General features: G+C 35.0%; 1 pseudogene; it reads right to left on the reverse strand.

The window, feature by feature from the left end:
- Positions 1-8,928: 8,928 nt before the first annotated feature.
- On the reverse strand, positions 8,929-16,813 carry LOC128238084 (uncharacterized; annotated as a pseudogene).
- Between the last annotated feature and the right edge of the window lie 248 nt (positions 16,814-17,061).

A 17,061-nucleotide genomic window follows, 5' to 3' on the forward strand; every position in this document is an offset into this window, starting at 1 on the left:
CCCTCAACTGTTACCAAGCAACCAAAAATCAAGGCAAACCAAACACTCAACGAGATTCATAAAACGTCACAATAATACAATGGAAACTACAGGGAAAGCACAAAAGCCTAAACGGTTACCAAGCAACCAAGGATCAAGGCCAAACAAACACTAAACGAAATTTATAAAACGTCACAATAATACAATGGAAACTACAGGGAAGTTTATGGGCAACACACACATAACACGGATTTCAAAATCTCCTTCTTTGAATAAATGATTCCGTATAGACGAAGAAGTCGTGGTATCCCCCTTGACATGATCAGTGGAAAATTGGTACCCAGTTTTAAACAAGTTTGTGGGAACTATCTTGTGAGCGCTTCAGTCAATCCAAAACTTACAGGACTGGTGTGATTTAACTATAAGCTTATTTTGCATCAATAATAAAGTAAGTTCTTTATTCTATGAACATTCATCCCAATTTAGATTTCACAAATATTGGCATGTCTTGATATCGCAAAAAATGAGAATGCTCAAGTATTGATATATGTACGAGGGGTGCTAAAATACGCGGAAAAGTGCACGCATGTCATCAAAAATGAACATTAATGCAACATAAACTAAAATTCATAGGTATGATAATAAGAGGACTACAGTCTCTGAATTGAACCCGGCCTAAAATATCATTGTTTTCTTATATGACAATGGAAACTGCAGACCAAGTAGCTATAGTTGAACCATGATCTTAGCGTTCCTTGCGAAAACAATAGTTTAATCGTATTTTATTGTATATAATATACGCACGTCATATAAATCATTTCAACAAATAATATAATTATACAAATGGGTTGGGCCACAAGTTATAACAACGTTAGAAAATGGCCCTCCCCGCAGTGTGTCAGACTATCGATTAGATTGAAAAGTTATGACAAGATCAATTTACATGTGCATAAATAAATAACATATCCTGATAATAATCAATTTTAGGTTTTGAATTAGTAAGAGATTGACTTAAAGATAAGTTAAAGGAAGAGAGAGAGAGAGAGAGAGAGAGAGAGAGAGAGAGAGAGAGAGAGAGAGAGAGAGAGAGGTAGAGGGAGGGAGGGAGGGAGGGAGGGAGGGAGCGAGAGAGAGAGAGAGGGAGAGAGGGAGGGAGGGAGGGAGGGAGGGAGGGAGAGAGAGAGAGAGAGAGAGAGAGAGAGAGAGAGAGAGAGAGAGAGAGAGAGAGAGGAGGGGGGAGGGAGGGAGGGAGGGAGTAAGGGAGAGAGAGAGAGAGAGAGAGAGAGAGAGAGAGAGAGAGGGAGGGAGGGAGGGAGGGAGGGAGGGAGCGAGAGAGAGAGAGAGAGAGAGAGAGAGAGGAGGGAGGGAGGGAGGGAGGGAGAGAGAGAGAGAGAGAGAGAGAGAGAGAGAGAGAGAGAGAGAGAGAGAGAGAGAGAGAGAGAGAGGAGGGGGGAGGGAGGGAGGGAGGGAGTAAGGGAGAGAGAGAGAGAGAGAGAGAGAGAGAGAGAGAGAGAGGAGAAAGAGAGAATGAGAAAATATACATGTAACGAATCTGTTGTCGCCAAGTCACCGTGGCTAATACTACAAGTATAATGATAGGCAGGCTACTGAACTCCATTTATTTTAAATCTTTTAGTAGCAACAATATATGTTTGCACTTTTTGGAAAATGTATGAATTCTGCTCGCCAGATTACTGTAGCCGTGTAGTAATTTATTGGTACTCAGTGGGTGATATTGCCTAGTTTAAAGGAATAATTGCCGCCGTTGTGCAGTAAACCGACTACATTTGAAAAGAAAGTGTTTAGCATCTTCAATTTCTCTACCACAGACACAGTTAGGGGAAATTGCGATATGATTATTGTAAAGATCGGAATTTAAGTTGCTGCAATTATTACGCATTTGGGCATGATGAACTGAGGCGGATCTGTCACCTTCTAAATAAAATGATGGCCCTTTGGGAACAGAATATATAGATTTTATTTTACCTTTAAACGCGGGCAATGATACTGGGAAAACAATAAATCACGCTGGAAGGTTCATAGGTCATAGGCACGGAACATACACATCATTCCTTGTATTTAAATATTTCTTGCAACAGTTTTTGATAAGAAACAAAGAGAATATTTTTTTAATATTTCGGTGTAAGATCGAACTTAATTTCTCCGAATGATCTCAGAAAGCAATATTGTCACAAGTGGCACAGCGACGAATGAAAATATGATTTTATGTAATCATGAGATAAACAAGTCAATCTTACACATAATTTCATCATTTTATCTGTTTCTTTTCAGATAAAATTCAAGAAAAATGTAAATCCATTGGCTTGAATTGGAAAATAGCGAGGATACACAACTTAATGACGTCATTTAGTTACGTCATTTAAGTTAATTTCAACCTTACATAATGACTACTGTGTTTTTTAATTAAAGGCCTAGTTTAAGCCTTCTATAAGTGACCCCCTAAATCTGTGTACAATACACAACCTCTGTGTCTTAATCTTAATCTACTTGCCTTGATCTTTCTTATCAGATCTCTGATCTGAGTACCTGCTGTGCAGTTTTGGAGGTTTTATTATAGAAATGGACCCTAAATGGCCATGAGCTAATAAACGCATACACAAGAAATTGGCCCCTACTGTGACACCACTGCAATTAGCAGGAGATGCACAGCAGGATTATCATGCCAAACATTCCTTTAACTAGGCCTTTAAGCAACACGTAAATCCAAATCTGTAAGCAATGATATTTTCCCTGCGGTGAAAATTAAATGATATTTTAACGGAAAGCATAAAAGAAATAATTTATTCATATCTGATTAAATAGTGAAATCTGTTGTCGGCATTTAACGTCTATTAAAGGTAATGGCGGTTATTCGAAACGTTGTTTTCGGTTGGTAAAATGACGTTGCACTCGTCCAATCAGAATGCAGCAATGAAATAAGCAATGATGTCATGATGCTCGCCGGCTCATGGAAATGAGAGTCAGTTTTTCATTATCAAAAAGAAAAGGACATATGATATATATTGAAAACTACGTCGAAGTCCAGTGTGCCAGTATTTCCAACCTATTTGTCAGCCTTTTAATTCCAAAATGTCACGTTTTGAATGTTTATAACTGTGCAAAACAAAACGACGTCTCTTTATGAATTCATTGCAGGCACATGTATATTGCACCAGTTGATGTCAATGTTGTTTCCAAATAATAATCCAACTTTTAAGGATGAATAGCGCGCATAATAGCTATCATGTGTCATATTTCGGACGTGGAGCAATATAACTCCCTATTGATAGGCAAAGATTAGAAGATAAATATGATGTTGATATACGGATACGTCAAGTGAAAAAAAATCATTTCCGATCGTTGATAAAAACAAAAAGAGAAGTGTCCATTTAAACATGAGCTTCCGTTTGATTGAAACTGTTCATTGAAAGTAAAGCTGATTTTGTTTTGACAATACCATCACACAATTCAGCAGACCTCATTCAAAAAATGTTATAAATAACACATACAATCGCAAATTTATTCGGTGCCAGAAAAAGGCGTGTGATGAAACAATTAATTATGAAAATTCTTTATCATCGCTGACACTTACAGTTGTAATGTGTAAAGAATCACAACACAATGACACTGACAGTCGATCCCGTACTGCCTTGATTTAAAATCTCTTAAAATAGAGCAACTGCCTTTCCTTATTTAAGGAACAAAAAAGACCTGCAAGAAATGTAGAGCAAAGCAAATAGGGGAGCTTTATCAACGCGTTGATTTTAAACAGTGATACGAAGTAAATGCAGTAGCGACGCCAATTAGCGGGACTGCAAAATTCAAAATTCAGTTTAAGACTGTCGGCTGACTTTAGAAAAGGGTATTTCAGAATCGCGACTATCTGTCTGACGCAGCAAAATAACAATTAAATATTAATGCACCACCACCTGCCTATCAACGGAACTACTTTCGTGAATGTGTGGGTCAAGTGCATGATTGTACGAATTTCGAGCGCTATTTCAAATGTTTTCATGACAAAACATTCCTTTATTTGTACTTGTAGTATTCTTTTAAAAATAACCTAAATATAGCTCTTACCTACGAAGATATTTTACTTTCCAAGCACTAGGTAGATACGCCATAGTTTTTTCGGATTGTTTCCATGTGACGTCACACATTACACGGCATTCAATGCTGTTCGCCATTTTACCAGGAAAACAATAGACTGAGTCGGTAGTGTAAATATTAATTGAATGAAACCTATTCATGAGCAGTAATGCGGCTTAATAAATGTAATATGTAAATAATTGACCTTTTTGTTTCCTGTGAAATGTATCCAGCAGCAATCGAACCAATTTCAAGCTATCATTTATTAGTTTCGCATATTGTCGAAAAGTATTTCTTTGAGATAATCATAAAGATGAAAGAGTGTCAATGTGATGATCTAGATAGTGTCATTTTACTTTAAGCAACACTGAATACAGTTGGCTGCAAAAACTATTGTATGAAGTTTTTGTCATCTATTACAGTCTATTTTAAAATCCTCTGCCAAATAATTACTCGAAAAAAACAACAACGTCCGTTTATTGACCATACAAAATTGTTTTGCACTTTTGTACTTTATTACAGGGCGCAGTTTTTAAAATTGTAAAATTGTAATGGCGGTCTTCATGGATTATGGATTATTAAGAAATAAAATTGATCTTAATTCCGAATCTCCATCGTATACAAAGCGATCATTCATACGTTATGACGACCAAAACGTATGCTTTGTCAGTGTCTCATCATCAGGTGTTATGCGTATACAGATGAGAAATCTTGACGGCGACACCTTCACTCCAGAATTAAGCTGCAAGGAAGTGTTCGATTTCGGACACGTAGGTAAAAATATGCATGTACATCTTCAGGTTACATAGTCTCAGTCACACTTGACTGGCATTTGTAGTTTTTTTAATCTTAGATATCACAACCGTCATAATGCACATTTATGGCTGGAGTGCTTTCTTGTCTTAATAACTTGCACTAAACAACATATGAAATGTACCGTTCAACGTTTAAATGTAATTTAACCCATATCAGAGTTGCCGATACCGTACATTTAGCTGTTTTACATTTGACTCCAATTGAACACAACTCTTGAAAGATTATAGGTAATTTTTTGGCGAAGCTGGGAACTGTATGTGGGGGTAAAAATCAGTTGCCCAGTTAGCTCAGTTTATTAGAGCGCCGTTCTAGTGTTCGGGACTGTCGTGGGATCCAGCACCAAACTGGTCACACTTTTCCCCCAGGTTTACTTTAGAACCAATCATGCAGGGATTGGCAGTCAACAAATCGTTTACTAAACAAAAAGCAGGCTATGTTCGTTTACTAACTTTCAGATCAGGTTGTGCATAGACGCACAAGACAATGTGTACACACCGGTCTCAAAAATAGACCTGTGTCTTACGACGCATTACTCACCCCCATTTGGGGTAAAAAAGACTCCGACATAAAGTAGTCCGCGTAGGGATGGCGATTTTTTAATTAAACACATTATATCTTTTTCAAGTGATTAAAAATGGTTTACTTATTCTTCAGTGGTCTTAAAATTCAACTGAAGATACAATTAAAAGTTCGACCGTGTTACTATTATTTTATTCAGATATTTAAAACTTTGTACTTTCACTTTCGGTTTTTAACTAAAAATGGACGAAATAATAACACGCGTGTCTAAGGAAATTGGGTTTGTAAAACCACTGAAAGACTGTCAGAGGGAATGTTTTATGCATGTTTTAAGCAAACATGATGTGATGGCTATTTTGCCAACCGGATATGGGAAAAGTTTGATTTTTCAAGTGGTCCCATTTGTGTTAAAAGCAAAGTATGACCTTGTTTCTTCTGTTTGCTTAATATTGACACCGTTGAACAGCATCATGATGGATCAAATAAATTCAATGAGCAAACAAGGAATTAATGCGTGCTGGTTGGACTATAATTGTCAAAGTGGTCAGACCGCAGCCGATGACGACAATTCTGATGATGAAGACACTGTTCAACAGGGACAAAGTATTGTTAATGTGCCTCTAGATGACATTATTAAAGGGAAGTACACATTGATATACGCACATCCAGAAGCACTACTTAGCACTGATAAAGGAACCCGTCTATTGAGTGCAATGGAAAGAGAGGGAATTATTTCCTGCATAGCTATTGATGAAGCACACATGATACTTGAATAGTAATTTCTGTAGATAAAATGTTTCATTTGTCAGTGTATGCTTAGCAGGTCCCCTTATGGACAATTACTTAATAAATTACATAACTTTTTAATTATATCCTGAATTTTACCCCTGGGTCTAAACCAGAAGTATATGTATATAAAAGGCTCATTCTGTATTTGAATAAGGCCAAAAAAATAATTGTTTGTTTAGGGTAACCTTCCCAAAATTTCTAGATAGGGTAGGTAGGGAATTTTTTTTTTCTTTTTTTTTTCAAAATCTGTCGTAAGTTCAGAGTGTTTTCTTGCACATAGCAGTCTTTCCTACATTACTGTCATTGCCTGACTTTGTTTTATCATATAAACAATAATTCTGATTAAAATCTGCATTTATCCGCCCTTCGTAACCCTCTATTCGCTAGCTCGTTTGCTCAGAAACGGAAAAAATAGTAAGGGTCGGCGCATTTTTATAGGTACGGTCGGGTTACCCGAAACAGACATATATTTTTTTAGGCCTAAATATGCATTTATTAATACATGTGTCTATTTCATGACTCTAGGAACACTAGCATGGTGTTCTGACTCAAGTACCAATGGGACACTATTTTATTTCCTTGAAGCCAGTTTGTTGTGTCATTGCAGTATACTTCTAACAAAAAGTATTTCAGGGGAAGTGTACCAGGGTGGGACTTGAATTCATGACTGTCAACAACTGTTAGCACAGTACTCCAAGCTAATGTGTTGTCACAAATTACACACCTTTTTCTACATTTCGTGTATGCCTGGTCTATGCATAATTGCCTTAACTCATATTGCCTTATATTGCCTTATATTTTCACATATCATATCGGTTGCACACATCTCAATCAAGGAGTCATGAATGCAATCCCCTACTTCTCCAACATACATCTCTATCCGTTTTCTTTTCATATAACATTACTAAACAGAGCTCTTAAGTTCTGATTCTATCAAGAAAGAATATCCAGTGTTCAGTGCTTTACACCTGGCAAGTAAATAACCGGATGGTGACTTTGTTGTGGGCAGGTCTGTGTTTGCATCATGGGTCACTAACCAATACTTACAGTCTTCTGACCAGCTTGCCAAATTGGAATGTCTGATTGTGAATATAAATAAACCTACCCACATAAACTAGATTTAATTTGTAAGTTTCTTTAATTCCCTCACACCTTTACTATGACAATGTTTCAAAACGTTTTACTATTTTAAAAACAGACCCCCGCAGCAGCAGCACCACCACCTACTGAAATATTGTGCTCTATTGTTACTTTTATTGTTATAAAATCCATAACACATTAGCATTTCTTACACATTTAATCAGTGTACTTCAACATTTTATGATGAAGCAGATCAGCAGAAATAATACACAAACAAATATTATATAAAAACATCAATTATAATATGTAATTAAAGATATGGCTGGATAAAGTTAAAGGGAATGACATTTAGAACTGAAGGCCAATGAAAACAGTTTTGACTGTTTCACAAATGCAGAAATGGTGGTTTGTGTATATTTTAAAATGAACTGTCACCATAAAATTGCACCAAAGTTTCATGTATCTTTATCAAACTAGAATACTGATAAGAAATACCAGCTTAACCCTTTCCTCCATATATACACCTTTTTACGCGTGTGCGACTCATGTAGATCCAGATCAGCCGGCACATGGTCAGAAATAACCTAATAAATCAAAAAGCGAACAGTGTAGATCCTGATCAGACGGCACGGATGTGCCGGCTGATCTGGATCTACACTGTTCGCCCATGCCATAAAGGCATGTATATGGAGGAAAGGGTTAAATATCAAAGCCATATTTTTAAGCCGTTGCAAATGTCTTGAATGTAAATATTGACAAAAATTTGACCTATATTCAGGCAAAAGTATTTGCACATGTATGAAATGACATATTAAATCAACTAACTCCATGACAATTGCTAACTTTTACATGATTGTATGTACTATAATTGTAAAAAGTAACAGTGAGGATTATGTACACCCATGTTTAAATTACATGAACAAAATCTGGGTTAGTAGCTTTAAATGACTGTTTTATTACCTAAATGCACTATATAACCTCTTATGTGAAGATATAAACAAGCAGCCAGTTTTTCTTAAATATATATCTGACCATAATAATGTGATATCCACCATTCACAATGAAACGCTAGAGATCAATGACACTGCCATGTTTAACCCTTTCCTCCATATGTATACCTTTATTTCGTGGGCGAACAGTGTAGATCCAGATCAGCCGGCACATCCGTGCCGTCTGATCAGGATCTGCACTGTTCGCTTTTTGATTTATTAGGTTATTTCTGACCGAAAAGCCGACAGTGCAGATCCTGATCAGATGGCACGGATGTGCTGGCTGATCTGGATCTGCACTGGTCGCACACGCGTAAAAAGCATATATATATGGAGGAAAGGGTTAAAAAAATATCTAGCCATGCTGTGTTCCTAATTGAAATCTTTTAATTCCACTGGAAAATACTGAAACTTTTAAACAGTTTACATCCAGTGGTGGGGCAGGCAGCAGTTTAAATAAATGATTGGTCAACAGTTTGCGGAGCAATTTGAAAATATTAATCTTGGCATAATTTCGTTTTTTTAGGTTGAACAGCATAAAAGTATTGTTAACATTTATAGAATGTTTAAGGTAATAATACAAGTAGACAAAACTTTTACACTTTTGCCTAATCTATCAAACAAATTATTCCAAGGCATTTTTCAATAGTTGCCATTTTTTTTTATCTTAACTTAAATCAAGTTTGTTTACAGCTCTTCTGCTGTGCCTAATGACAAATTCCTGAACCTTTAGCTTGTCAACCTGTCCAATAATATTGCCTGAAAGTGTCTTAAAGGACTCCATTTGTCTTCTCGTGTTCGCCTTAAAGGGCCTTAGTGCTCTTAGCTTGGTGCTAAGAACAAGCAAATCCTCTTTCAAGGATTTTGATTTCTTTTTCTTTTTTTCTGCCCTGTGTTTTGAAGTCCACTAACTAGCTCACTGACCACAGGTGCAGCCTTCGACACTCGCATCATTGCTTTATCTGTTTTTCCAGCACCCAGTCCCCTGATCACATGCTTAACCAGTTTAATATTGTTTTCTTGTTGCATTTCTGCTGGTTTATTTTTCCCTGGTCTACCTTTACGATTCACAATCAATCCTAGTTTTACTCTTCACTATCATATTCAGACAGATAACATTCTGTTTTAGTCAGAAAATCAACACATTCAATGGCATACTTTGATTTATATGATGACAAGCCAATGAAAAGTGGAATAAATCTTTTCATTACCACAGTTATCATGTTTATGTCACTAGCCTTGATAGCTTCACAGAACAAAATGAAGTACCTAGCAACCCGACTTAAACTTATGCTATATTTCTGGACATCATCTTCAATTTCTTCAACATTTTCTACCTGTGTAGGGACATTGATCTGAATGAAATTTGGAAAAAGTTAATGTCAATACATTATAAATTTAACTAAAGGGACCCAATAACTTTCACAAGTACAGTCAAACCTGTATTAAGCAGCCACCCCAAGGGAGTGACAAAAGGTGGCTGCTGAACACAGGTGGCTGTTTAAGACAGATCAAAATTAGAATAAAATGTCAGTTTAGGACATATTCAAACTGGCTGTTTAAGACAGGTGGTTGCTAAATGCAGGTGGCTGCTAAGGCAGGTTTAACTGTACTTTCTTGTTTATATTAATTCTAAAGCTTAATCAAGGAAAACTTTCTTTTGAGGTAAATGAGACATACTACATGTACATGGAAACCCCTGTGCTGAGTAACAATTCTGTGAAAACATAAGAATGAAGAAAAAAAATTGTAATATATTGCTAAAGCTTTTTTAAGATATTGCTTTGGTCTTTTAGGATAATCCTGCTACCAAGTGCATCTATGAAATGTATCAAATAGAAGGCTAATAATGTGACTTTAATATTATCTATTGCCTGTCTATGTCTCATATAACATTTAAAGTATTTTATGCTTCTGATGATAAATTACCATTCAGCTGGAGCTCGATGGTTTTTCCTGCATTCTCCGCAGGAATGGTAACATGGTACGATATGCCCTTGTGCCTAATAAGAACTTGGGTGTCATGTGGAGCGGAGTATGTGCACATGATTGTATCGATGATAGGGCTGACTTTTTTTCCAACCAACTTTTTTTGCTGGCTGATGTCATGTCTTGAAGGTCTGCAGGCAGCATAACACTTATGTCATCTGGTTGTTGTAGCTGCAGTATTTCACATGTCATCTCAACTATCAATGCCCTGAAACAGTTGTTTATCTTTTAATATGCAATCTCATCTTAAGTTCTGTATAAATTAGGTTACTACATGTACTGCCTTTATGCTAAGATGACAATGAATTTATACCAAGAGTATATAGTATATGATCAAATCATAGTAATGAAGACCTTTTGCTGTTGAAATGTCTGTACAGTAGTTTTAAAGTCAAGTAAATTAATGGAAACATTTGATATTACATAGCATTTAGAATGAGAAACTACCTTGTTACAGTTAGTAGGAAGTCTTTGTGTGCCTCATACCCATTTGCTTTCACCTGGCCATTTACATTAGTTCTATGGAGAACTGCCCGGTAGTTGGCAAGGGAACCGGCTTCTCTGGCTGTTAATGATCTTCTGAAAGTATTTAATATGTATAATAAATAAATACAACATTGTTTATTTCAGGGGGAATGATTTTCGTAAAGATTTCAGCAGGATTGGGTCAGATCTCCTGGCAAGGTTTACAGACATTCCTGTCATGGTATTCACAGCTACAGCTTCCCCTGATGCACAGACAAAAATCTGCAAGAGCCTTCAACTAAAGAATCCAAAAATAGTGTCTATGAACCCTGACAGAACAAACATAAAGTACATAAAGATAGAAAGACCTCCGTCCTCAAACACTCAGGATCATTTAGACCAGATCCTTGAACCTATGGTAAACCAGCTTCTAGAAGAAAAAAACATAAGTATACACTAACTATTTTTTACACAGACACCAATGTCATCAGTTATGCGTATGCATATTTTGAAAAGAAAATGGGAAAATATCAGTACTTGGGAGAAAACATACCAGAAAATAAACTTTTTGCACAATACCACATGAACTGCACTGAAAAGATGAAAACATTCATTATACAAGAATTAGGAAAAGAAAACCCAAAGATGAGAGTTGTTTTCGCTACTGTGGCATTAGTTATGGGACTTAATGCACCACATATACGGGTTGTTATCCACTACAAACCTCCAACATCAATAGAAAAATACTTCCAAGAAACTGGAATGGCTGGTAGAGATGGCCTCTCTAGTAAAGCCATTCTGTATTATAACAATACAGACATTAGGAAAAACAGACCAGGAATTCAACAAAATATCATACTGTAAGAGTACTGTAAAAATGACTCAAAGTGTTTAACAGAAGTTATGCTGAAAACATTTGCATACCAAAAGAGTGAAAATATTGAAGATTGTTGCTGCATTTGTGACAAGGATATGTAAAAGTGAATAAGTACCTCAAGTAAATCCTGTTGGACGTGAAACAATTCTTCTATGACTGGAGTGAAATGTTCCAAACGTTCTGTTCGAGTGTGAGTGCCAGCCCTAAGGTATCGCGCCGAGTCAAATGTCACACGTGTCAGCTGGTCTCCTCCCAATGGAATGGTTGCTGTGTTCTCAAAGTCTTCACCTAAATTCAGATTATTAAATTTAATCTTTAAAAATGCACTGTGTTACATGTATAAAACTGTGCAATTAGTATTTCTTATTGGTGTAAAATTCTCAACTCCGTCTGACATAATTTCTTGGCTAAAGATATTTGAGGTTTTGGTGAAATTTGTTAATTCATTTTAAACAATAAAAGTTCTAGATATTTTATATTTAGAGTATCATTTGAATAATAAAAGTAAATCATGATTTTATATCAGTTTGAGATGTGTTATGCTAGTCAAATAAATGCTCTATAAGTAGTACTGAAGATTTCATTGATTAAAACAATTTTAAAGATACACTATGCTCAAATTTGATATAAGAAAATATTGATAATTGCTACACAATCTCTTTGTAAGTATAAAATAAACATGTCTTGACTTCACACAAAGTAGATATGTTATGTTTAAATTTCTACTTACTATAGGTGGTCACAATATGAATGTCATTTAAAAAAACTGGCAGTTTTTAAAGAAAAGATTAACTTTACTTAACATGCATTAGGGAACGCAGCTTCTCATTCAAAGTTTATTTATTCTTTTGTTCAAATTAGACATATTCAGTAACAATTTCATAGATTATAATACATTTCTGTGATAAGAATATTTTACTCAAGGATGAGCATAGTATATCTTTAAATTTAAAACAAAATAGATGCATACTGTCCTCAGACCTCTTTAATTATTTTCATTTAACAAAATTTTATGCCAATCTGTATGAATTTGGTGCAATAGTTATCAATGAGCCAACTGGAGACTGCCAACATTTACAATCATGTCACTTGTTTGGAAAGAAGCAAGGTTAGAAACATTTCTAGAAGTCATTATTAAAAACCTGGTTTCATGACATTGCCATGTTTCTTGTTGTTGTTGTTTTTTTAAAGGGACAATATCACCATAATATGGGATTGCATGGTTGTAAGGAAAAAAATTGGTCAGAATACTTCTTAATCTTGGTATGGATGCATTTAACTCACAAACTCTTAACTGTCTGTTCCAAAAAAAGACTGTTAAATCTTTTGCCCTGTTTGTTTCCCCCATGTTAACAAGATTCAAGATTCACTGTGGTCCGATGCAGAAGATTTGTTTTGTAAAAATGAGACCCGGGATCAATTATATTGGAAACAATATTTTTTACATATTTTTTTGCCTGTCTTATGCCAGGCTTACAACAATCATTGCAATTTCTTATCTTACAGATCTATATAGTTAATTGTAAATGTATGTGTACAAGTAATCCACCTGTACTTATATATAATAAAATTATAAAAGTAAATTAAATTGTATATTAATCTGTTTTCTTTACTGTTTATTGTAGTATTGTTTTATTTCGCGTGGGTTTTATTTTCGCGTATTTCGTGCTATGATAATTGCGCGAATTTAAACCCCAGCGAAATTATACTTTGTTATTATGTGTCTAAACTGAATAATACAGTTGCGTGAATTCATATCCGCGTGAATATCTAACGTTCCATTTTAGCGCGAAAATTTGTCCCCGCGAATTAAATGATACTACAGTAGTTTAATATTTTATAACTGTAATTCAAGAAAGAAAAGTCAGCAAACAATATCATGCGTAACACTTCTAACAACAACTCCTGAAAGAAATATAACTTTTTTTCAAACAATTTGAAATATTTCAAACTATATACCTCTTCCAGCAGTTGTATAAAGAGATTGTAAAGTCCCCAAAATTGTGTCCATTATTTGAACACAATTTGTTAAGGATTTAGGGTCTTTCATAATCACCTGAATAGTTTAAATGTAAGTTAATATTTTTAATGTACCTTATTATATTGTGACAAAATGAACAAGGCAATCTGAAGGATAGCAATATTCCCTGCTGAATTCAGGAAAGTTCAATAGATAACTGATGCTGAAAAAGGGAACAGTCTTTCCTGGAGTTTCAAAGTTATGTAGCACAGTAGCATACACCAAATACAACGTACTTGACTAAAATCTCAAAACTGTACTGTGGCCTTGACCTTTAGATTGCCAGGTTGAATCATATGTTCTGTACATCATCTCAATGAGGTAAAGATTTGACCATAGTATCATGAAATTCCTAAGGAGTGAAATTATAGCGATGACACGGCTCAAACCATAACCATACTGGTGACCTAGAACCTTTAGCAAATCAGGTTGAAACATAAGTTATGTACATTGTCTTAATGTTGTGAACATTTGACAAAAGTATCATGTAATTTTTTATAAGGGGTTTCAATGTTATGGAGCAGACACAGAATGAAAGGACAAAAATGAACCTTTAAATAACACTGGTGACCTTGAGCTGGCCAGGTTGAAACATAGGTTCTGCACATCATCTTAATGAGGTGAACCTATGACCAAAGGTTCATGAAATTCCTTCCACAGTTTATAAAGTTATGGAGTGGACACAAAATAAAAGGGCCGAACCTTTGAACAGCACTGCCTATAGCGGGGGATAATTAAAAGAACAAAATAAGGCCTTAACACTAAAAAAAATCTGATTTTATTTACTGACACAGTTTTCATTTTGCTAAAATAATAGTCTAACACATCTATTATTTTAATATCAAACTGCATTTAAAGTTGGTAACAAACATTAACATACTGAAACACACATAGAGGAAATACTTTGACCAAAAGTTAAAATAATATTATGTCTTAGTCCTTGATTTAAGTGTTAGTAAATCAAGATCTGTTGTCCTCTCTTGCAGGAAACTATAAAACGGTTTTATATAAATAATCAGAAAATATAAAATAGTAATAATAAAAATACATACAAACATATGGTATACATCTGTTGGTCTGTCAATTACTTTTCTGTACTTGTGGTTCAGCACTGGATGAACAACTGAACAGAAGACTGATAGTGCTGGTACATCTTCTATGAGAATCCTCTGAACCAGCCAGGAGTAGCACTTTCTGTTCAATCAAAAAGCTTTATTTAGAACGATGAAGATTATGCATTTCAACTGACTGTTTATTATATTCTCTGTATAATTATTAACAGTCAGTTGATAAACATAGATATATCAAGCCATGGAATTACACGTCTCACAAAATATGAGACAATATTAAAGATTTTACATAAACATGAATATTACAGGGCATGCTCTGCCATTTTACACATATGCTTAAGTTTCATCAATTTGGCTAAAGAAATTTCAATTTTGCTACAGGATTTATAACCCATGTCAAGCTCTTTTGATAACATTTTGTACAAAATCAGAAAATCTAATTAGGCTTAAAGAAATTTTCAGTCAGGATATTAAGACATATAAAGATTCAGGAGAGATTATGAAATATTCAGCTGATTTTTTTTATTTTATTTATGTATTGTATTTTTATAGTATTAATGTTTTGCCAATATAATTTCCCTTTAGTTCACACTGTGCAACAAACCTCAATGATGCATGTTCCTCTTTCGAAAAGAGTAAAGTCTTTGGGTCAGGTCCACCAGCAGAAACTGCCTTTGGTTCGATGCTGGGGTCCTGGAGGTCTCTGGGGTGAAATCTGTCTATAATGACAGACCAATGTGTGTAGTGAAAATCTCTGTTCCCACCATCCAACCTCACCTGTAAGGAAATACAATATTAGTGTGTACATTTAATGCAAGGTGTGTTAAAATGAATTTGTACCATTGTCAGCAGTATTTCAGTAATATAGACAGTTGACCTACTCACATATTTTATTGGTATTAGTGGTAAGTTCAGCCGACCAAGAACATACATATAACCAGTGCTTAAACCAATACATGTGCCTTTATTGAAAACTGCTTTTCCTGAAGCAAAGGTGCATGTATTCTCCGAAAAATATCCTCCGAAATCATGACATAAATTATTCACACACAAATCATATAGCCAAACTAGGGTGGAAGCATATTTATTCAGTTGCAATCTAAATGTATATAATGTATATAATACATTATTAGTATAGAATCAATGCAGAGGTTACAGCAGGTGATACTTATCAGTGCCTGCTAAAACTTACATGTAGCATACATCATATAAACATGCCTAATAATTATTTATATTGCTATAAAGAAAATATATATGCACAGCTATAAAGGCAATGGTATTATTTTTGTTGTTTTTCTAATTATCATTTTTCTAATTTTTTGTTTACTAACCTGATTAGCTTTAATCCTTCCATCAATGTTGTCCACGGTTATCTTCAATGTTTTTCCTTGATTGAGAACAGCGATGACTTCCTTTCCATTAATTTTTCCAAGTTCATCCAACAGGGTCAGCTTGGTTTGTTCAGGGACGCTTAGACCCATGGTGTGCATTTGCCCAAGTAACTAAAATAAAACAAAATAAATAAATTGTCATATTAAAATAACTATATTTATAATGCCAAACAAACAACAAAATATTTACAGATGTTTTTTTTTCTCAAATAAATGACCAAAAATAATTGCAAAAACTTTGTATTTTTATATGCAGTACAACTGTATAAAATAAAAATAAATATATTTATTTTTTGCCTTGAAATTTTGCTTTTAAAGTATTGCATTATAATTTATATTAAAAATATTTAAAAAATGTGTTTACATAGTACTTACACCATTCCCTGCATTATATCTGATACATGAGGCAGCAACACATTTTGGAATGCTATCAGCTGGCAGTTTCTGGAGTACATGGCCATAGCATACATGGCTTGGATGACGTAGCTTTCTTCTAGCATTTTTAGCTGAACTGGGCATGCCATGAACATCAGAAAGTCCAAAGCTCTAGGGCAACGCTCATGCATCTCTAACAGTATGTCCCGAAAGAATGTCTCTGCCTTTAAGTCTGTTAATTTTGACCTAAGGACACTTGGCTGTTTTAAGCTACAAATTTGGTCCATTTCAACTGATATTTTGAGCACAATAATTCGCCAAAGTCTTTCAAAAACTAAAGGAATGTTAACGATTGCTTCTAACATTTCTTCTGCTGAAATAATACCCTGTGACATGTTATTAACAGCTTGCTCTAACAATTCCTTTGACCCCTTGGATATCAGTAATGGACACAAAACATTCCTCTTATGTGAATGATATGGATTTAAGTTGCCAGGTGATTTGTCCCTTAAATTATTTGCTGCATATGTATGCTCAGCTTGGCTGGTGGTATTTATTGGTGCACTGTATAAATGATCACTTGTCGCATTTTGTTCTGAAGGAGCTTCTAAAC

This window comes from Mya arenaria, chromosome 6, assembly GCF_026914265.1.
Source record: "Mya arenaria isolate MELC-2E11 chromosome 6, ASM2691426v1".
Lineage (NCBI taxonomy): Eukaryota > Metazoa > Mollusca > Bivalvia > Myida > Myidae > Mya > Mya arenaria.